The 22723-nt window shown below is 43.8% G+C and overlaps 2 long non-coding RNA genes across 2 annotated transcripts in view; both read left to right on the top strand.

Annotated features, from left to right (window-relative positions):
• The window catches only part of LOC310706682, a 66809-nt gene that overhangs the window by 22523 nt on the left and 21563 nt on the right, over positions 1–22723 (top strand). The gene's annotated exons all lie outside the window — the stretch shown is intronic.
• On the top strand, positions 11726–14331 carry LOC310706730. The gene is made up of 3 exons (XR_014526123.1): positions 11726–11812; positions 12600–12747; positions 14083–14331. It is a non-coding gene; the product is annotated as an uncharacterized lncRNA (long non-coding RNA).

Raw genomic sequence — 22723 nt, 5'->3', positions numbered from 1 at the left:
TCCGGTCCAACATAATCCATGTTTTTTCCAGCTAGGCCTCCATACTTAAGGATAAAGCTTAAGGGGTGTTCCATTTCTTGTTTCTTGCGCCTTTCAAATCCAAAAGTCCCCAAAGCTCTAACCGGACTTGCTTTTTACACCCTTCCCCGCTCGTTCCTGATTCATACAAATTTTTCCTTTAGAGCCCAAATTTCCATGCTACTCACGGGTTGTTATTCTAAAGTCCGATTGATCAAAAGAAGAAGTCAGCGCTCTCCGGCCATGGCACCGCGGCTTCACTCCACAGGAGAAGCAGTAGACTCACAGCACCGCGCCGCTCACCCCGTCCCTTGTTCCGGAGCCTTTAAAAAGGCTCTTTCGTGGGTCGGGGGGGCGCAAATGGTGCCCGCCGAGTCACCAAGTTCACAGGCTCCTCTGCCTGTGATTTTTAAGAGTCCCCGCGTCGCCGCAGCGGAAAGACCCTGTTCCTATGAAGCCGATTCCCTCCGGAGCTCGGAGGGAATCCACCATTAGCCGTTTGCGCTAACCCAGAAGTCCGGCTCCCAGTATGTTTCCAAGCACAATTCAAGGTGTTGGTGCTGACCTTTAAAACCCTAAACAGCCTTGGTCCAGTATACCTGAAGGAGCGTCTCCACCCCCATCGTTCTGCCTGGAAACTGAGGTCCTGCGCTGAGGGCCTACTGGCAGTTCCCTCGCTGCGAGAAGCCAAGTTACAGGGCACCAGGCAGAGGGCCTTCTCGGTAGTGGCACCCGCCCTGTGTAACACCCTCCCACCAGATGTCAAAGAGATAAACAACTACCTGACTTTTAGAAGACATCTGAAGGCAGCCCTGTTTAGGGAAGCTTTTAATGTTTGATGGACTACTGTATTTTAATATTTTGTTGGAAGCCGCCCAGAGTGGCTGGGAAAACCCAGACAGATGGGCGGGAAATAAAATAAAATAAAATAAAATAAAATAAAATAAAATAAATAAAATAAAATATCAGTGATATCTCAGCATAATACAGGAAGTGAATTAGCAAGGGAGATCTTCTTTCCGTGGAGTAGGGGAAAGGGAGAGGTAGCAATGGTCAATCATTGAAGACCCGCTTAATGCATTTCTTCTCTGAATATGACATGGTACTAATGACTTGCAGCCCAGAATCTGAATAATAAAATACCAACAGCAGCAGTGTACCTAAACTCAAGGCACTGTGTTAAGCTTTTCTCTTATCACCTGTGTTCTTGGCTGCCTTCAGCACAGTGGCTCTTGGAAGCCTTCCTCACTAGTCCCCTGTATCTCCAAGTACACAGTTTTTGCTAAACTTTCTGTGAGGTTTTACCCTCAACCAAACCACCCTTCCCTTCCCGTCCAAGGGTTCCATAGATCAGCAAAATCCTATTACCCTCTTCCTGCTCCTCAGCAGTTAGGGTTGTTATGAATAATGTGTGACAGCACAGCTAATGGCTTGGTGGCCATCCGTGCCTTTATTTCGCCCTGAGGGCAACTTCGCACTATTTTGCCCTGTGACGGTGCCATGGCTAACACTTTTGGCCTATTTGCTCACAGATTTGCACATGTTAAATTGCACAATGGCAAAAAGCCATTGGTTTGGGTCCTTCCCTCCCGAGCGGGAGAAAACAAGCTTTCTCCATCTTCCATGTGACAACCCTTTAGATATTTGAAGATGGCTATTATCTCTCCTCTCTGTCTCCTCTTATCCAGGATAAACATACCCAACTCCCTCAACCGTTCCTCACAAGGCTTGGTTTCCAGACCCTTGTTCATCTTGGTCACCCTCCTCTGCAAAGGTTCCAGCTTGTTAATCTGCTTTAAATTGTGGTGCCAAAAACAGGACACAGGACTCCAGGTGCAGAACAGAGCTATTACTTCCCTTGATCTTGACACTATACTTTTGTTGACGCAGTCTAGAACAGCACATACATAATTGCTGCTCTAAAGTGACCTTTGCAAATCTGCCAATCAACTATAGTGGCGTATTCAGTCCCCAAAGGCTGCATGTAGTATTGCCGAAAAGGGAAACAGCTTTTCCTAGGGCTTTGGCACCAAGGAAAGAAGCAGCTTTCAAGAGGTTGCAGCGAAGTATCTCAGACATTTCAGATATGCTTAGCCCATGACATCTCTCTCAAAAATGCGATAGATATATTAGAAATCTGAGTCATCCTAACGGGCTTTGATAGGCCTCACTGAACAGGCAGACTGACCAGAGAGGTTAGGTTTTGTCACATCCTGAATATGATGCAAGCTTGCCATCTGCTGGTATATTGTAGCAACTGCAAGAATCAATTTCTCCAATTTCACAATGCAGATATGTGCAAGGATACGCAGCAACACAGAGAAGAGTTGGTGTGGTCTGATGTGTGTGTTCTAGTGTGCGTGCTGCATGGCACACACAACTTTGCCCACCAGCACGTCACCACTCTTCACCTGCCTTCATCATTGGCCACCTGGGTCAGCTGCCTCAGTCTGCCTAGTGGCAGGGCCGGCTCTGTCTCTTTCACATCATGTAAGCTTCGCTCTCTGGTTCGTTGGAGGCAAATTACTTGCCACAGGCCGTTCTGAAGCGTGGTTGCTAGGGCTGCATTTTACAATACTGTTTAGGTGGAACTGAAGTCTCTCTTCAAACAAATGAGCTATTATGATCACATATAAAACGCCTAAGATGATGGTTGGCTTAAGAGGAGCTATGGTATTTGGGCAGAAAGGCACATTTCACAGATGTTTTTTAAATTCTTGGTGAGTATACAAATGGAAGCCTTCTTACTTACGGTTCAATATTCCCTTCCTCAAGATCCACGGATCTTGTACTGTGCATTTTATCCATATCTAGCTATCAATGCAGTTGCTTTGTTTTCTGTTCTTCACTTGCTGCCCTTGGTTATTTTGAAATAGATATCCCAGGAAGTTATACAGCAAAGAGAGATGTAGTGGAGACCTTGAAAATGTCATAAGTGATTTTGCAGAATTCCTAAGCTGCTCTCCAGCCTACACATTTTGTTGCTGTTGTTCCATTTCCTTTCTGGAAAGCGTAGAAATAGAAGCACGTTTGCTTGACCTCCCAATTATTTCAGATGTCAGCTTGACAAGAATTGATAGCTAATCCCTAATAGTTTGCTTTGCAAACTTCCTCCGTCAAAAAGAAATGCTTTGAAAGAGTTGAACATTTTGTGCAGTGTAATCTATTGGGGGAAAGAGGAAATCAAATGAATTTAAACCACATCTCAATGATAAAGGGATGCCTGGTGAATTTAGCTTAGCAGCACAGCATATTCCAAATAACAACTTGCATTTCTCAAAAGGAGGAAATTTAATTCCCCACACTGAAATGCTATTACAATCCCTTCTGCACTTAATACTATTCTGGCTCCTCTCGAATCCTCTCACCCAGACCAGAAGTAGCCAACATAGTGCTCTTCAGAAATTGTTGGATTTGCAACACCTGCACAAAGTGACCTTCCAAGCTGAACACTATTTCCTTACATTGATACACATGCACCTACCCACCCACTGTTGATAGCTTACAAGGCCCTCTGTAATAATCCTGGTTTTGATGGGGGGGACCAGGAAGTGGTGCGGGGGTTAAGCAGCTGGCAGACCACAATGCATGGTGGTGACAGGCATTTGGCATTTTGGTGTGAGGGGTCACAAACTGCATATTTCTAACAGGAGGGTCTGGGTCCACAGCTGCATGTTGAATATTTGCATCTGTGGACCAGCCCCTAAATGAGGACTTTCCAGCTTGCGACCCACCAAGCCGAAATGCCAAATGCCTGACACCACTTTACATTGTGGCTTGCCGGTTGCTTGACAAGTCCAAGAAATATTTATTTAGTTCTATTTCTATTTATTTAGTCTCTATTTATTTAGTTCTATTTTTCTATATGAAAAATACACATTTTTCATATGCATTTTAATCAAATATATGCATTTTTGGCAAGGAATTTCCTTTAATGCAATGATTCATTTTACACCATTTTAACTGATTTTTGTGCACACCTTTCCCTGGTATATTAATTTTTGTGACCTCCTTATCTACTCATTTAACATTCATTTTTTTAAAAAAATGGAGAGCTGTGTTGTAAAATTCAGAGAGAAGTGAGAAGCATGAAGGCTAGCAGCATTTTGTTTTGCAGACTTGTCAATTAGGTAGTTTTGCATTCAGATGCAGACTTGATGAATTCCCCACCCGTAGGATCACGAAAGAAATAAACCAACAAACCTAGGAGTGGGCATTTTAGAATTTAGGGAAAGCGAAACTAGCATTTTACACCAGAAGCAGAAATTGCTGAGCCTACCCCCAAGTGGAAATTGCACTGATCGCTGCATAGGGGTTTTTTTTTTGGGGGGGGTGCCTTTATCTAAGTGATGATCCAAAGCTCAGTCTTCGCAGAGTCAATATGAGGTTGGAAGAAAGGCACATTGCCAGGCACCAGAGGAGGAAAAAGCACAGCTACAGTAGACATCCATTTTGTTGTAGGAGGCATAATAGACCTTTTCAGGTTTTATTGTTATTTTTGGATAAAGCGGAGCGTGGGGGCTTAGGGAGTGCAAGGATGTGGTGGTGAAACTTCAAACAGGAAGCAAACGATGTACTGAAAAAGTCACATTTTAATTGTATAAATATGAAATAACATGAGCATAACAAAGGAACGGCGTCTGCATCCAAGAGAAATAAAAGAGCAGGCTTCGGCCATGGAAAAACCCAGGATTGCTGACATAAGACCTGATTCAGCTGAGCCCTTAGAAATTTAGAACTTTTGAGGGCTTGTTTACATCACGGAGACCCTTAGCCTGTATTCCCCTCTCTCAACCCAAGCAAGGAATCCCAATGTGATCCAGCCACATATCCATCTTGGAGTCACTCCCAGGTCACCTGCTTCTCTAGGAAACCACAAACTCTGTCCCAGAGATAAGAGCCCCTCTATCACACACACAATCCCTTAATGGGGAGCAAACCAAAAATGAGACTCAAGAGTACCTAGTAGATAATTGCTGTTGACATGTACATACCAGTGTTAGAAACTCCCATTGTTCCAGGAGCATTTTGCGACAGGAAATTTCATTAGTGTGAGCTGCTTCTGAGCTCTGGGTACAGTACTGCGCCTAAGATTTCAGATTAAAACTGAAGAGTGGAAGGAAAGGAGGACCTTTTTCTGCCTCCCCACTTCCAACTACTCTCTGAAGGCTGGAGAAGAGACCCTCTTAAGAATATTAGGGGATGGGTGGGCAGGGGAAGGACTAGGCCATGTGAAAAATGAACGTAAGATTTTAGCTGCAGTTCATTCACTTTCAGCTTTGTTTTCTTGTTATAAAAAAGTCCACCTAGATATTCCGTTATTGCGCCCATAACCTAGGCTTAAGGCATAGCTGTCAACTTACAGATTTGAAAATAAGGGACCAGCAGCCTCGAAAATAAGGGATCAGCAGCCAAAATAAGGGATTTTCCGGGCACAGGTATGTTCAACTTCTGAGCCCCTCTGAGCCAAAGGCAGAAAGCCCAGCCAGCAGCCAAATGAAGCCTCATCAATAAAGGACAGCAGCGGGACATGGCGCTGGGATAAGGGACTGTCCCGCCTAATAAGGGACACTTGACAGTTATGGCTTAAGGTGACATTTAGCTCCTAGCTTTCATATCTCAGTTTCTAACACTGGTACATCCATACATCCTTTTATTTGCAAGCCACCTTTCCATGGTTAAAACCATGCTCAAGGTAGCTTGCAACATGAAAAAACACACCAAACACAAGAGCCTTTTCACAGACACTCCCCAATTTTTTTTTAGCATCAGCAGAACTGTGAAACACAGCCCCCCTTTATGCAAACCAAGAAGTGATATTCGCAGGAAACAGATATTCAGCAAAGAACCATTGTGGCTTCCTTCTAGGATCCCTTGTGTACTAGTCTGGTTCCCTCTTTCTGTTTGGTGAGGCTGTCAGGACACCTTGGGGGACATGAGTTATCACTTTGGCACCACGTAGGATTAACAGAGAGCCAGGACACCATGTTGGGAGAGGTAAAACATTATTTTCTGGCTTGCCACCTACTTTTTGCATGTACAGCTAACACAACAGGGCACTGCTAGAGATTTCTCATGGAAAAGTATGCAAAAAGGACTCTGGAAACCAAATAGCCCTGATTACACACCTAGTTGCATTGATTCAGTGTCCATAGAGCCAGCCTTGTTTGGGTTTGTTCATAGTTAAATTTTGATTTTTGCTTGTTCTCTAGCTCCAGGAAGCTCCAGCATGCAAGTTAAAGTATTGCTCTTCTTAGCAAAGTCAGAAAGATGAACAAAAGTAAATCTACACTGGAACAAGTTCAAGGGGAAGGATGCTCTTAAGAGATGCAATTTTCTGTAGAAGGATCCAGCCCCCCTTTTTTTGCAATATATCTCAACATATCATTACTCTGGTTTTATCCTCTTCCATTTGGCAAAGGCTCACCCCTTTCCCCTTCTCCGTTCCTCACAGAGCAAAAGAAGAAGAAGCCAAATGTGGCTCCATTTCAAATAGTTTCAAACCGTGCCAGCAGCAATAATAAATAACTGAGGAGTCTCACAATTGATTTAGCTTACCCAAAACTTCGAAAGAATTCTTTTAAAAAGAAACACACACACACACTAAACAGTCCCAAACCCTCAAGGATGGCACCAGGAAATATGCATTTTTCGGGGAATCCTCTTGCAGTAAAATTAATAGAATGATAGGAGAGGTAGGTAGCCACATAGAAAGATACTGGTAAGCATTTCAGATAAACTTGTGGTTTTTTTTAGGGCAGCTGGAAATAAAGGATTCAGATACATGATAGATATTATTGATGTCGCCACTATGCATAGTGCTTTACAACGTAATAGCATGGCAGAATTATAGTCAGTGGTGACTGGGACTGGCAGAGCAGCAGCCAGGAAGACCAATGGTATATAATTGTTTCATTTTGTATTTTTATGCTGCGTGATCTCTGGATGCAGGTTGGTATACAAAAAGAAAGAAAGAAAGAAAGAAAGAAAGAAAGAAAGAAAGAAAGAAAGAAAGAAAGAAAACATGGTGCTCTTAGGCAATGCCAATGCCATCTCTTTCTTTTCAAGCAGGTCTAAAAACCTTATCCTTTTCAATGGAAATACAGTGGTATCTCGGGCTAAGAACTTAATTCGTTCCGGAGGTCCGTTCTTAACCTGAAACTGTTCTTAACCTGAAGCACCACTTTAGCTAATGGGGCCTCCTGCTGCCGCACTGCCACTGCGCGATTTCTGTTCTCATCCTGAAGCAAACTTCTTAACCCGAGGTACTATTTCTGGGTTAGCGGAGTCTGTAACCTGAAGCGTCTGTAACCTGAAGCGCCTGTAACCCGAGGTACCACTGTAATTGAGTCTGGTCTGATTTGAAACGAAGACACTGATACCCCATACCTTTCAGCATTGCTTATATATTTCAAAATATGTGCACCCCTTTTCTTTATAAACTCTCTCTAACACAACGAAATGATAAAATGTGTAACAAACACAATGCCAAGCTGTCCGGATGACTAAAATCGAAGTCATACATTAAAATCAAACCTCTCTGAGAAGGAATTTCCGTAGTGTGGGTTCTGCAGTAGAGAACAATTGCAAGTTCTCCAAGTCATAGGTTAGCCTGTACACCACAAGTCCTTCTACAACATGGTGGGCAGACTTCACACTTGCAGGATCCTATTATTATTATTAATAATAATAATAATAATAATAATAATAATAATAATAATAATAATATTGCCTCAAGTTCCATCAACCGGGGGCAGATGCAAAAAAGTTACACTTAAAATAATTTCCTGGGCTCAGAATTTGTTAATTCTGGGTATCAGAACTGGACAGAAGATATAGCCCTTCCACATAAAAATCCACTCCTGGTTACTGTGTTTTCTTCATCAGTATCATGTGTGTGTGTGTGAGAGAGAGAGACAGATTTTGTTAAACAATTAGGAGCCAGAAATCCTTGTCAATCTACTGCAAATCACCTAGAGATCTATCAGTAGACCCAGATCTACCCTGTGTCCATTTCTGTTCTAAATTGCCAATCCTCATTGGCCTGTTGTGAGTATTCTGCCAATTATAGGATTTTTGATTTTTTATTTCAAAAAGCCATCAGCAGCTCCCACATCCTTGTTTCATGCACACGCTCTTCACCACATTGAACTGAAACATTTGCTTATATACAGTATCTTCCGCAAAGGTCCGCAGGGCCAAAGGTAACACAAAATATTCTCCTCCCAAAGCCTTGCAAATGGCTAAGGCTGACAGAAAGCAGATCGAGAATTCAGAAAGTGGCTTTTAAAGTAATCCTGTATTTTCAAATGGACACTTATAAAGAAATTCATCTAGGCACTTGGGAAATACTGAAGGGTAAAACCACCCCACAGCCAAGTGCTTGGCTAACCGTCATAAAGCTTTATGCCTTCAGGAGTTATGACTTGGTAAAACAGCATTTGTATCTCTGTTTGATTCTGCATTTAAATGCTGGCAGTCCAACACTGGAACTGCATCCAACGTTAGGAACCCACACAGAGAGCTGAGCAAAACAGAAGTGATGGCAAGACCAGAAAATAAATGTCAGGAAAACACAGCAATTAAAAATACCACTGCAGCCATATACCAAAGAACAAGTGAAGCAAACAGAGGAGCATTTCCTTCCAAAATGAGGGTGGTAGGCTGTTACCTCCCACTACGACGTTGCCTAATACTCTTCTCTCCCCCCCCCACCCCGTTAGCACTGATTCCTGTCTCCAATTCTCATTCCCGCCCTTTACAAATATTGTTTAGGAGCCCACCGTCTTGGCTTGGGAAACAGCCCAACACTGATGGATAGACCATGCTAGGTGGGCCAGCCTCAGCGAACTGACTTGGGGCTTCCTCTGAATTGTTAAAAATGAGAAAAAGTGAGCCAAGTAGCCTGGCCCAGCCCTGAAGGAAGGAGTGGCGGGCTAAGGTTTAGGAGAAGGAAGAAAAGGCTCCCACACAATTTGGTACATCCTTGGAATAGCAATGGGTCCAAGATGACCATGCTAGATGAGTTAAGGAGCATATTGTTGATAAGCTAAACCTGCCTTTTCAATAACCGGCAAGTGTCCTGGAAAAACTAGAACATCCGGTTTTTTCTCACACAATTTCATGCTGTTATTTCCCTCTAAGAAAGCATTGTATTGGGTTTGTGATCTTGCGCAGCACCCCAAAATGCATTATTTGGGCATCATTCCTGAAAAAAACCCACATTTTTTTGGGGGGGGAGGGAAATCACAGCATTAAATTGCACAAGATCATGACACCCAAAATGGCCACCATTCTCCTGCAAGAAAAAATAAATATGGCATCCCGGTGTTTGCCTTTGGTGCACTTTCCATTATTTGGAGTGTTGATATACTTGGCATTACAGTCGGCTCGTCTGTCATGCATATATAGGCATCTGTCCTCGCAAAGTGCTGTAGGACAGGAAGCCAGTCTGCAGTTAGTGAGCTTGGCGTCAACAAGGCCTACTCTAAGTAGCAAAGCCTGCATGGTGGAACGAAGGTGACATTCAAGTAGGCCATTCTGAGCACTCCATGTGAGGAAACCATGGATGCATAGACTGGCTCAAAGAGGGGTTAAAAGGCGGTTTCCACTAACTCCTCTCCCTTCCAAGGCATGTCTGTGGGTGAAGCAAGGATTTTAGTCTGCCTTAGTGAAGTGGAAAAGTACACAAATGAATGGATATTAACACAAATGACAAGGACTCACGTGGTCCTAGAGGACTCAGAGAAAATGGTGCCAGAACTCCACACCTAATTGACATATACCCAGCCCTACTGCTCTGCTAACCCTCATAAAAGATACTGCTCCATTGAGCCACCAGTGCTTGGGGTGAAGAGAGACACCATCACCCTCAAGAGATGCTGCAGTTCTTTCCCTTGCAGTGAAAAGACAAGACATGCACCTGAGAGAACCATTCGCTGGTTCAACTGGTGGTCGTATCCCTTTCCCTGCTAAATGCGCTGCCCACACCTAAGCCTTCATTTTCTCTTCCTCCATTTGGAGAAAATCAACAAAGTGCCTTGTAGAGGCTCAACTACTTTCTTTCATATTCTGGATCAGGCTTACCTCAAGATGCTCTGTGTTTTAGTCTGCTGCGAAGCAGGCAATAGTCTCTCTCCTTTGGTAGAGGCCAGACTCCACAAGAAAGGAAGAAGTGGTTTAGCTTCCACTTGACCCAACCACCCAGCTGTCAGCTATTAAAATTAACCTTCCTTCCCCAGCTGAAGGAAGATGAGGAGGCAACAGGGGATCTTGAGCAGGCAGGCAGACAAAGACCAAACTGACAGCTGAATTCAATTCACTGGTTTTCACTCTTGTCTTTTCAGGTGTGCTTGTAGACTAGTGAAGGGGCTTGTGAGTCCTCTTTATGCATCTTTCTTTACACTTGACTAGGCCCAAGACATTTTGAAGCCTGGGGGTAAGGCTAAGATGACGCTCCCCTCCTCCTTCTACATAATATGGAAAGCTGACTGGATGGGTGACTGGATATTACATAAATGCTGGCAACAGGGGAGTGTCTTCCATCACACCTGAGGGCAGCTAGCTAATTATGGAGGAATAGCAGAGGTCACATGACACACCCTTCCACAGAAGGTTGCAGGTGGGGTGAGGAGACATATTCCCCCAATCTGTTGAAGTCACCACATTCTTCCTTCTGGTGAGGCCAGCCCTGATGCTAGTTTAGAACAGGGTTTCCCAAACTTGGGTCATCAGCTTTTTTTGGACTACACTTTCCATCAACCCCGACTGCTGGTCTAGCTGGCTAGGGATGATGGGAGCTGTAGTCCAAAAACAGCTTGGGAAATCCTGGTCTAGGAGGATTCCAGACTATACAGGAAAGCCACAGCAAAGGCAACTCCAGCCCCAGGAAGCAAACAACGAAACTTATAGCCAGGAAGGAAGCAGAAATGGTGGGGTGGAAAGACAAAACAGCACTAAGCAGGACAGAAGCTGGCAGGAAACCAGAAGCCACAACTCATCACAAGGGCCATAGCAGCAGATGAGAATTTAAACAGAAACTTTGCCGGCCATTGGAGCCATGCCAGATGGGAACTCTAATGCTTTTTTGTGTGGCTCTGCTCAAGGGCAATGCATTTTAAAGAGTTTAAGCACTTTTCTGCCTGATGGATAAATTCTCCTTTTCCATATGGGCAGAACTCTGTTTTATAAATTTGTAAGTATGAAGACAGCAAATAGGCTTTCACTACCTGCATGGCATATAAAGGTGGGGAGGGGAGGGAAAGCCCTTTGACTCATCCATAGCTGTCAATGTTTCCCTTTTTTAAAGGGAAATTCCCTTATTCCGAATAGGATTCCTCGCAAGAAAAGGGAAAAGTTTACAGCTATGGGCCCATCCCGTTTTCAATATTAAGTTCTGCTTTATGTTGCGACTACAAATGGGAAGGAGAAGACCAAAATTCAATGTGCAGAAATGTTTGCCGTGTATCAGCAGCTGAAATGAACCAGAATTTTGTTGTGGGTGCTAAAGGGGCAAAGGAAGGATCTGAAGGTGCTTCCAAACTAGATGTTTAATCTGGAAAAGAAACTACCATTTGGTTTTAAGGGGCACATGCATGTTGTTTCTACTGCTGTTGTTTTTGCGACTACAGAAAATCCGAGCTCTTTCTAGGCATGCTTGCATTCATTGCTTGACGCAGCCATCACCCTCTGCCTAGCAGTGAGGCAGGTCTATGCAGAGGTGACTTGCCCAACACCCAGTGGTTGCAATGTTCAACAGAGAAGTTCCAAGCTTGACTGAGTAGCACCAGAAAGGGTGTATTTTTGGGTGCGGGAAAGTGATGGGGGTCAGCTGACATCATCATAATTATTATTATTATGGCAAAGCAAGAAATTCACAGTCTTTGGTAGAGATGCCCTTGGCTCTCCTTCCCAGTCCATTCTGAATGTGCAAACAGATAGTCCAGATTGCTGTTAGTGTATAGATCATATGGTGACAAAAAAAATTAGAAATAAGTAAGATTATGGTTGCTAGACTTACTTGGCTTCACTTATAAGAAAAAACATACAGAGCTGCAACTGCAGAAATGGAAATAAAAGAATTGGAGGTTATGTATATGGATTTCAAGCAAGAATGTAGTTCAGTGCCTCACGATATCTTAGGGGAAGTAATATATTAGGCTGGCTTGGAAAGAAGCACAAGCAAACAGTTCCAGAGAAACCCCACCCCAAAAAACCAATTTACAGAAAGAAGGTCATGATAAACAAATAATTACAGATAAGCAACTTCGTATGTCTCACTTATTTTAAAAATGTGCTTCCCGCATTGCTAGTATGCACAACTCTTGTTAAGTCCCCTTTAATCCTCCGAAAATGAAGCTGGATCCTGTGTTAATGATTAAGCAGAGGCAAACTGTTTAGCAGAAAGAATGTTAAATTCCAGGAGGAAAGTTTAGGAAGACATTTGGGTTCAGTTTTCCACAACTAGAAGAAGAGAAGAAGAGTTTTGGATTTGATATCCCGCTTTTTCACTCCCCTTCAGGAGTCTCAAAGCGGCTAACATTCTCCTTTCCCTTCCTCCCCCACAACAAACACTCTGTGAGGTGAGTGAGGCTGAGAGACTTCAGAGAAGTGTGACTAGCCCAAGGTCACCCAGCAGCTGCATGTGGAGGAGTGGAGATGCGAACTAGCTACATGCTAGTTGACAGGCCTTTTGGAGTTGCTCTTTTCGCAGGGTCTTCCTTACACAAGGTAACTATCAGACATGTACCAATGCCTCAGCATTTTCCTGAGCGCAGCTAATCTTGGCAGTGTTACGATTTGTCTAGGATGAGTATTGTGCATACTCAGAAATTCACATTTGATGGCCAAATATAGGGACAGGCTCTCGCATCTGAGCAGGCAGCATCAGCACGAAGATCACAGTGGCCAGCCTTTTGCAGGGAGACAGCTTCAGTGTGAGGTCACAACTAATTATGATGTCAGCATGAAGTCACAGCTTCTTTCAAGCAGGCTGTATCAGCAAGAGATCACAATGATCACATGATCCTTCAAGCAGGCAGAATAAGGTGGATGGTGCCCAGTGTGGTTGGTGGGGCGGAGGAACCAACAGTAGATGGAACTGGTGCCAAAGAGCCAACTAATTTTGGTTTTGCACCCATCCTCCTCCCCGCTGAGTTTTACAATGGCAACTAAAGAGGAGAAAGCTGGCAGGGAGCACCACCGCCCCCTGGGCTGGACTAAGTAAGGCAGGTTGGGGTTGGTGCCCCACTTGCACCAATGGTCCAGCCTCCACTGGAATGAGCATGAGATCAACCAAACAGTCTACTAGATATTTAGGGATTGGAAACCCAGTGTTGTGCATCTTTCCTTTATCATCCATGTCCCATGACTTCTGAGACCCTTGTGTTGATCTCAGTATGTTAGTGTGATGGCCTGTTGATTAACGTTGAGCTACAGTACAATAATGAGAGAACTAAAATAATTAGATGGGCCAGTAGGTTGTTCTTTGCTATTGAAGGACTGGTCTACCCAAGATGGGAAATCCATAGCTGCTGCCACCCAACATCTCTCCCTGCCCAGACCCCATTATTTACCTGGTAACATGGCAGCCAGTGAATTTGAAGTAGTGCAGGAGGACACGGAATGCAGTTGTGTCATGTCAATCATTTATTTTGCTAAGAACACTGAGGAAACCTGAAGTACTTAACCCCTAAAGTTGTTGGTTGCTTAAGTGAACATTTAGGGACTAGAAATAATCCATTCATGATTTTCTGGATGTCTCTCATACATACCAAAATATAATAACTTTCACAAAAAGCAGGAGTCCATAAGGAAAAAAGAAACGACCACCGATCGCATCTCATTTTCTTAACCTTAAAACTTCTTCTTAGCTGGATTAAGTTCAGGAAAAATATATAGATCACTTCACATTTCTTTCTTTCAGTCAGTTTGCCCATGCAAATATTTAGCATCGTTTATTCAGTATGGAATTTTCAGTCGTTTCTGTGATTGATGAATTCAAGGAAATAGATATTTCTGTTCCTTAGTTACTTTTCAGAATGTTCTGGTTAATTCTCTTGCCAGTTTTCCTGAGCCAGGAGGCAGCGAGTAAGCTGTGTTGGATGCTGGATGCCGGGGTTTGTTTTTCATGCCCATGAATGTGCAGAATGGTGAGGAGCAGGCTACCACAACTCCACCCTTTAACTATTTCAAGGCCTGACATTGTTCTTCAAGCGGGACATCTGATTTGTCAAAGGGGTTGCCATCCCCTCCCCCTTCCCCCTTCTGTTCTCATTGCACAGGGAGGCCCTGGCTAATGGCTTTGAGATTGCTTCTGAGAATGATGGCCAGAGAGGTAGGGGTATGTGTGTGTGTGTGTGTGTGTGTGTGTGTGTGTGTGTAAGCATGCCTAATTATTACCGGGCCCTCATCAAATTCAGTGCTCAAAGTTTTGTACACCTGGCTAAGCATCAACTTACAGAAGGCAAGGGAAAGCCAAGGATGGGTTCTAACATTTGTTGCTAAGAGGACCAGCAACATGCAAACATTTATTTTAACCACTGAAAGTATGGGGGCCATTTTGCACTCCAAACCAGTGGCACTGCTGGTGCATCCTCAATAATGAGCTGCAATGGCTAAAAACATAGTGGGTGAAGTGGCCTTCATAGGCCAGTCCTAACCTGCATAATACTGCACAGTATGAAGTGTTCCTGTTCAGTGTTCTAGTCAGCTAGCCACACCTTTCTCCATTATGCTTCATTCCATTTCCCCTCCCGCCAGGTTTTCCATTCTCCCTTTCCCCAATAGTCAGCTCATTCTGTGGCCAATGAACATGCTCAGTCATCACTGGGTTGTTTTGGACATTCTCCCCTTATTTTCTAAAGTATTTTGTTCTTTTGCAAACCTTTCACTTAAACTTGCTGATACTGCCATCCAATCCATAGCTGATGCTGTTTTTGGCTTCATAAGAATCTACATTTATTTCCAAACTCTGGACATAGAGGGAATGATGAGGTGGTAGAAAAGATCACACCACTTCAGGCTATAGGTGGGGCATTCTGATTTCTGAGATCACATCTGCCAGAACCACTGGCAGTCATCTTTGAGAATTCCTGGAGAACAGGCAAAGTCCCAGCAGACTGGAGGAGGGCAAATGTTGTCCCTATTTTCAAAAATGGGAAAAGAGAGGACCCAAATAATTATCGCCCAGTCAGTCTGACATCAATACCAGGGAAGATTCTGGAGCAGATCATTAAGCAAACAGTCTGTGAGCACCTAGAAAGGAATGCTGTGATCACCAATAGTCAGCATGGATTTCTGAAAAATGAGTCATGTCAGACTAACCTGATCTCGTTTTTTGACAGAATTACATGCCTGGTAGATGAAGGGAATGCAGTGGATGTAGCCTACCTTGATTTCAGCAAGGCATCTGACAAGGTGCCCCATGATATTCTTGTAAAGAAGCTGGTAAAATGCGGTCTTGACTATGCTACCACTCAGTGGATTTGTAACTGGCTGACTGACCGAACCCAAAGGGTGCTCATCAATGGTTCCTCTTCATCCTGGAGAAGAGTGACTAGTGGGGTGTCACAGGGTTCTGTCTTGGGCCCGGTCTTATTCAACATCTTTATCAATGACTTGGATGATGGACTCAAGAGCATCCTGATCAAATTTGCAGATGACACCAAACTGGGAGGGGTGGCTAACACCCCAGAGGACAGGATCACACTTCAAAACGACCTTGACAGATTAGAGAACTGGGCCAAAACAAACAAGATGAACTTTAACAGGGAGAAATGTAAAGTATTGCACTTGGGCAAAAAAAATGAGAGGCACAAATACAAGATGGGTGACACCTGGCTTGAGAGCAGTACATGTGAAAAGGATCTAGGAGTCTTGGTTGACCACAAACTTGACATGAGCCAACAGTGTGACGCGGCAGCTAAAAAAGCCAATGCAATTCTGGGCCTCATCAATAGGAGTATAGCATCTAGATGAAGGGAAGTAATAGTGCCACTGTATTCTGCTCTGGTCAGACCTCACCTGGAGTACTGTGTCCAGTTCTGGGCACCACAGTTCAAGAAGGACACTGACAAACTGGAACGTGTCCAGAGGAGGGCAACCAAAATGGTCAAAGGCCTGGAAACGATGCCTTATGAGGAACGGCTAAGGGAGCTGGGCATGTTTAGCCTGGAGAAGAGGAGGTTAAGGGGTGATATGATAGCCATGTTCAAATATATAAAAGGATGTCATATAGAGGAGGGAGAAAGGTTGTTTTCTGCTGCTCCAGAGAAGCGGGCACGGAGCAATGGATCCAAACTACAAGAAAGAAGATTCCACCTAAACATTAGGAAGAACTTCCTGACAGTAAGAGCTGTTTGACAGTGGAATTTGCTGCCAAGGAGTGTGGTGTAGTCTCCTTCTTTGGAGGTCTTTAAGCAGAGGCTTGACAACCATATGTTAGGAGTGCTCTGATGGTGTTTCCTGCTTGGCAGGGGGTTGGACTCGATGGCCCTTGTGGTCTCTTCCAACTCTATGATTCTATGATTCTATAATCTCTTCTCTGCATTAAATAAATGTCCTGCAGACAGAAAACCAGACCAGCTGTTGCTGTTTTTATCCTCATTTACAGTGTGTGTGTTTTTAACATGGAGGATTGAAAATGTAAACATCTACCTGCAGTTTGAAGTAGTTTAGTCCATTAATCTGGAAATGCTATCCTATTGTATTCTACCATGAGATAGTTAAAAATGAAGGGTAGTCTGGAGATATTATTAAGAAACAAACAAACAATAAATAAAAATCTACCTCTGGCTTTAGACTATGCCAGCATCTTCTCTTGGAAATATGAAAATTACATTGGTCATATCTGTTTCTCTCAAGTGGGCGTCCTTTCAAAATATAGGTCTTGATCTGGAGAGATTTTGCAGCTTTATCTCCCTAAGCTTTTTAAGCAACCATTAAACTGAAAAGCAACATGAGTTCCTGGCATTGTCTATGGGAGATTATATTCTCCTCTGCTCCAAATAACTGGTGACCTCTGAAGCCTCAAGACGCCACAGCGAGGCAAAGGAGATCACAAGGAGAAGCGACGGTAAGTGGTGATGAAAACAGCTGGTGGTGAGGTTAGGAGAGACATCTGAGGAGGGATGATCAAAATGACTGTTCTGAGCTCCCAGCTGCATGCAAGGGCACCAGAGAAACAAAAACACATTGGCAATGTTGACGGGAAGGGCAGAGGTTGGGGGAGCAGCTGGCAATGCAACGACTGGTGGTAAAATTGGAGACACAAGCCGCTGGAGGAAAATGTTTTTTTTTTTTAAATGGTCCACGTACAAAGTAGGCCATCCTCATTCTAGCTTTTGCACTGTGCTGTGGGTGGAATTGCAGAAGAATCCAAGCCTTCTGATTTGAATATGGGGCTGCTGGCCCTTAGAAAATGCCCAAGTCCTCTGCATTCCCTCATTTTAGGAGCATTGCTGCAAAAGGCCACAGCTATCCCCCTGCCTCTCTACCCTTCCTGCTCCATGTCTCTGTCAGCTCTCTGAGGACCAAACTAGGTGTGTGGTGCAGGAGTCCTAGGAAAATAGTGCTGAGGAAGCACAGCATTTAATCCTTCCTTCCTGATTTTTTTTTTACCACAATCTCAATTGCCTCACTAAAGCTGCTGTTTTTTTAAAGTTCTCATGAAAATCCAGCAGTCTTTTAGTGTGAGTTTCTCCTCATATAAACCAGTTTCTGTGCAATTTTGCCTAATATACACATTTTTGCAATGCAATTTCCTCAATATAATGCATTTTCATATTTTATTTTCTCCAAAAGATTGCATACCTTTTTTTGGTACACATTGTTGTTGTTGTTTAATCGTGTCCGACTCTTCGTGACCCCATGGACCAGAACACGCCAGGCACTCCTGTCTTCCACTGCCTCCCGCAGTTTGGTCAAACTCATGTTAGTAGCTTCGAGAACACTGTCCAACCACCTCATCCTCTGTCATCCCCTTCTCCTTGTGCCCTCAGTCTTTCCCAACATCAGGGTCTTTTCCAGGGAGTCTTCTCTTCTCATGAGGTGGCCAAAGTATTGGAGCCTCAGCTTCAGGATCTGTCCTTCCAGTGAGCACTCAGGGTTGATTTCCTTCAGAATGGATAGGTTTGATCTTCTTGCAGTCCATGGGACTCTCAAGAGTCTCCTCCAGCACCATAATTCAAAAGCATCAATTCATTACTTGGCTAAATAACTGCATTGCAAAATTCAGACAAGCTTGAATTTCAAAGGCTGTCTGTATTTTGTTTCACGCAATTTTTTAGGAAAGTGTGGATTAGTTAGGTTCACCTTTAAATGTGAACTGATTCAGATTTCTCCCACATCCCTAACGATGAAGGTTTTGTGCACCTATCACTAACTGGACAGGCACCAAATGGAAGCTGCTGCATTCATGATTTCTCTCTGCATGGGATTGCATGTTCTTGTCAGTAATTTAGTCTTCTTCTGCAGGGCAAAGAAATACAATGTACTTTTCAGTCGCAAGTTTCTTAAAAGCAGAGGACAATAAAACAGAGGAATAAGAACAAGAATAATAAAAACACTGACAATCCCAGTGAGAAAACCTAGCAGGAAAAATGAAAATAGCACCTGCCAGCTGTTGGTGAGAGGGAGCCGAGGATTTAAAGCCTGTCTCCCTTTTCCCCACTAGGCAGCCAAATGGCATGATTTCAGATTGTCCAAGATGATGACCCATACGCATAAAATGAATCAACGCCAAGGGTTACAACTCTGCACCTAGTTAAAATGGCCTAAATCCTATTGTAGTCAATGGAAGTTAAGCAGCCTCACTGTGTGCAGAACTAAATTCAACAAAAATGCACACCCATTACTATTCTTGCACTTAGTAACTAGGCTTCGTGAGTTTCATTCGTTTGCAAGCATTTTAAAATAGCCCCCTGTGAGTCATAGTTCTGAAATGCCAATTATGTCTAAATAATCGCGTTACCTAAAGTGTTGTTGAACTCTTCCATCATAATGGGCCTATTATTCAGCTCCTTGTTATCAGTACAAAGGCAACTGATTGCATTTCTGCTACAGTGGGTGGCTGGAGACACGGGGGATTTGATAAGGAAAGAATTTTACATTCATGTTTTGGAAGCTTTCTGGAAAAGTCGAGCAATGTCAAATAACCAATAATGGAGGCACGGCTGAGGGAACTCTGACAATTGTCCATGACCTTCACCTCTACTTATTAATTGCTTCAAGCGCTTGCTCTATCACTGATGGTTTATGTGTGCTTACCTGCTAACTCTACATTTTTGGGCCACCACCAAACAAGAGATGTGGATTCCTCGAACTGATTCAATGGCAGGATCCTGGTGGCACTTGAGAGGGAGGAGCTTAGGACCCACATGCTGCAGGTTTGATCTGCAGAATTTCCAATTAACAAGGCCTCCGACTGCAGGGCTTGGAAGGACTTGGGCCTAAGCTCTTGAGGAACCACTGCCAGGCCTCAGCTGAGGCAGCACACTGTGGGTGGAAATGCATGGAGTTCCCATTTCAAACACTACACTGGAAGAGCATCATCTCCAGTGTCTTTTTTTTTGCTGCGGGTGGCGCTATGGTTAAATCACAGAGCCTAGAGCCTGCCGATCAGAAGGTCGGCTGTTTGAATCCCCGTGACGGGGTGAGCTCCCGTTGCTCAGTCCCTGCTCCTGCCAACCTAGCAGCTCGAAAGCACATCAAAGTGCAAGTAGATAAATAGGTACCACTCCGGTGGGAAGGTAAACGGCGTTTCCGTATGCTGCTCTGGTTCACCAGAAGCGGCTTAGTCATGCTGGCCACATGACCCAGAAGCCGTACGCCGGCTCCCTCGGCCAATAAAGCAAGATGAGCGCCGCAACCCCAGGGTTGTCCGCAACTGGACCTAATGGTCAGGGGTCCCTTTACATTTACCTTTAACATTCAAAGGTGGCCTTAAGGAATTGCACCAGAGGAAGGATGTGCAGCATCAGAATAGCCTCCAACATTTATCTGATGAAAATAGGGGTGTCCTATAACAACTATTATTATTATTATTATTATTATTATTATTATTATTATTATTATTATTTCCCACCCACTCTGCACAGTTTCCAACACATATAAAAACATAATAAAACATTAAACATTATAAAGCTTCCCTAAACAGGGCTGCCTTCAGATGTCTTCCAAAGGTTGTATATTTACTTATCTCCTTGGCTCAGAGGTTGCATACCTCCAACATTTCCCTGATGAAAATAGGGATGTCCTAAGGAAAAGCAGGATATTATCAAATCAGAAACCAGGACGGCTTCGGTAAATCCGGAACTGTCCCTGGGAAATAGGGACACTTGGAAAGTCTGCAACAGGTGCTGGATTTCCCTGGGCTGAAAAAGCCTGAGGTAAAATTGTCTCCAATAGCACTGATTGTCTACTTTGGAAAGAGGACAGTGGTGGGAAGGATGAATTAATTCTGGCCTCGCTACGTCATCCGCTCCGCTACCATATTTACACTGCCAATCGGACAGATCGTCAGCACAGTTGAGGACAATTTCGAAATCTTCTGGATCAGGAACTTCTTCGCTGGCTCACTCATCCTTCTGTTCGACTTGAAACGCAGAGGTTTATTTTAGCTTCCTGAACTAAATTTGTTTTGAAAGATTGACAAGAAAGGCCCAGCCTGGGGTATAAGTTTCATCAGTAAAAAAAAAATATTGAAAAAATTCCTCCTGCTTCGCTTGTTGTCCCCCTTCTGTGCCGGTTGCTATGGAAACAGCAGGATGTGGGGCCAAAGTCCTCCGCTGCACTTTCTTGGCCCATTCCTCGGTGCCGTGCCCTCACCTCGCAGCCAAGGCTGGCTTTTGCCGTTCACTCACTTCCTTTCGCCCTCCCCTCAAGCAGAGTCGGTGGTCCCTTTCCAAGGACTTCACATGGTTATGATTTTCCAAAAAAATATTAACAAAATGCTTCTATAACAACGTTATTAAATCACTCCAAAACCGTTATGGCTTGTGGCTCACTTGCGATTTCCCTAGAGCACCACCGAAGGGCGACTGGTGATTTTACACATGGAAAACTTTCAACATGAGAGAAGGAGCCGGTCAAGAGCAGTCAACTTTTCCAACATGCTGGACACTCCAAGATCTGTAAATAAAGGGGCCGACTTTCAGACATAGAGACTGCGGCATGTTGTTTTGTGTTCCCCACTTCCCAGAGATGCTTTTTATGGGGCCAGTTTCCTAGGGAGGAAAGAAGCTCATTCCATTTTTAAAATATCTGCTTATTTCAAATATGCAAGTTCAGCAGATGGGTTAGTATGGCTGCTTGCACACCATATACCATATTTTTCCGTATATAAGATTCCCCTATTTTGGGGGAATCCAAATTAAGAAAACACCCCTCAGCACTACCTGTGTATAAGACAAGCCCCAATTTCAAACCTCCTGTTTTGGTTAAAAAAACAAAAAACCCTAGTCTTATACACAGAAAAATATGGTATTTAAAGCACACACGCTCTTCAAAGAATTCCAGGAGCTGTTGCTTGTTAAGGGTATTGTAGTTCTGTGGGGGTAAAACTACAGTTCCCATAATTCTTTTTTTGGGGGGGTTATGTGCTTCAAATGTATGGTATGCATACTAGGGCAGACACAAGGACAGGCAGGCCATAGAAATGTTAATGCAGCGTCAACCCAAAGCAACAACATGAGGTCTTAGAGGTCCCTAGGGCTGCTTCTTGCCAGCCAGTGACAAAAGTCAAGTTTCCTAAATCATCTTTCCTGACAGGAGCTCATGGCTTCCCCACTCCCTATTTTATCCTCACAACAATCCTGTGAGGTAGGCTAAGCTGAGAGACAGTGACCGGCCCAAGCTTGACCTTGAGAGCCAGTGTGGTGTAGAGGTTAAGAGCGGTAGTCACGTAATCTGGGAAACCGGGTTCGTGTCTCCGCTCCTCCACATGCAGCTGCTGGGTGACCTTGGGCCAGTCACACTTCTGTGAAGTCTCTCAGCCCCACTCACCTCACAGAGTGTTTGTTGTGGGGGAGGAAGGGAAAGGAGAATGTTAGCCGCTTTGAGACTCCTGAAGGGGAGTGAAAGGCGGGATATCAAATCCAAACTCTTCTTCTTCTTCTTCTTGTAACAATAAATGGATAATAGGCTTGTATTGTATTGTAACGATAAAGAAATATTAGGCTTGGGATCAGTAATTCACATTTGATTCAGCGTTCATGAGTAGGTAATCTAATTATATCAAAGTCCTGACTTCACACATCAATAAAGGATAAATATTAGACAAGCTTAGCTGTTTAGAAATGTTAACATAAATCTATGAAGCGCACACCCCAGTCTCTCTCTCTCTCTCTCCTCTGATAATGCTATAAAGAAGGAATGGGTGTAAAGATAATGCTGTTTGGAAAGGAAAGGTTAAAATTACTGGAGTTGGTTCTTAGAGAGAAGAGATGGGAAACAAAGAAATGGATAGGGCACAAGACTATTGCTGAATGGCATAGCTCAGAGCAACTGTGCAATGGGGCATCTGCCCCTGATTACATCTTGAAGTTGTTCCATCGTAGTGGTGGTAGGGAGATGATTTTTATTTATTTGTGATTTGTTTGGAAAAAAGAATGACTGGAATACTTGTAAATGTGGTATCTTTGCGATTCTGTTACAAAAACTGTGCACAAGCGTTATCCAAAACTGCTCCCTTATGTAACAACAGCAA

The sequence above is a fragment of the Podarcis liolepis genome, assembly GCF_965112155.1.
Source record: "Podarcis liolepis genome assembly, chromosome: 5".
Taxonomy (NCBI): Eukaryota; Metazoa; Chordata; class Lepidosauria; order Squamata; family Lacertidae; genus Podarcis; species Podarcis liolepis.
Note: the sequence above shows the minus strand (reverse complement) of the source record. Positions and strands in the feature narration are given on the sequence as shown.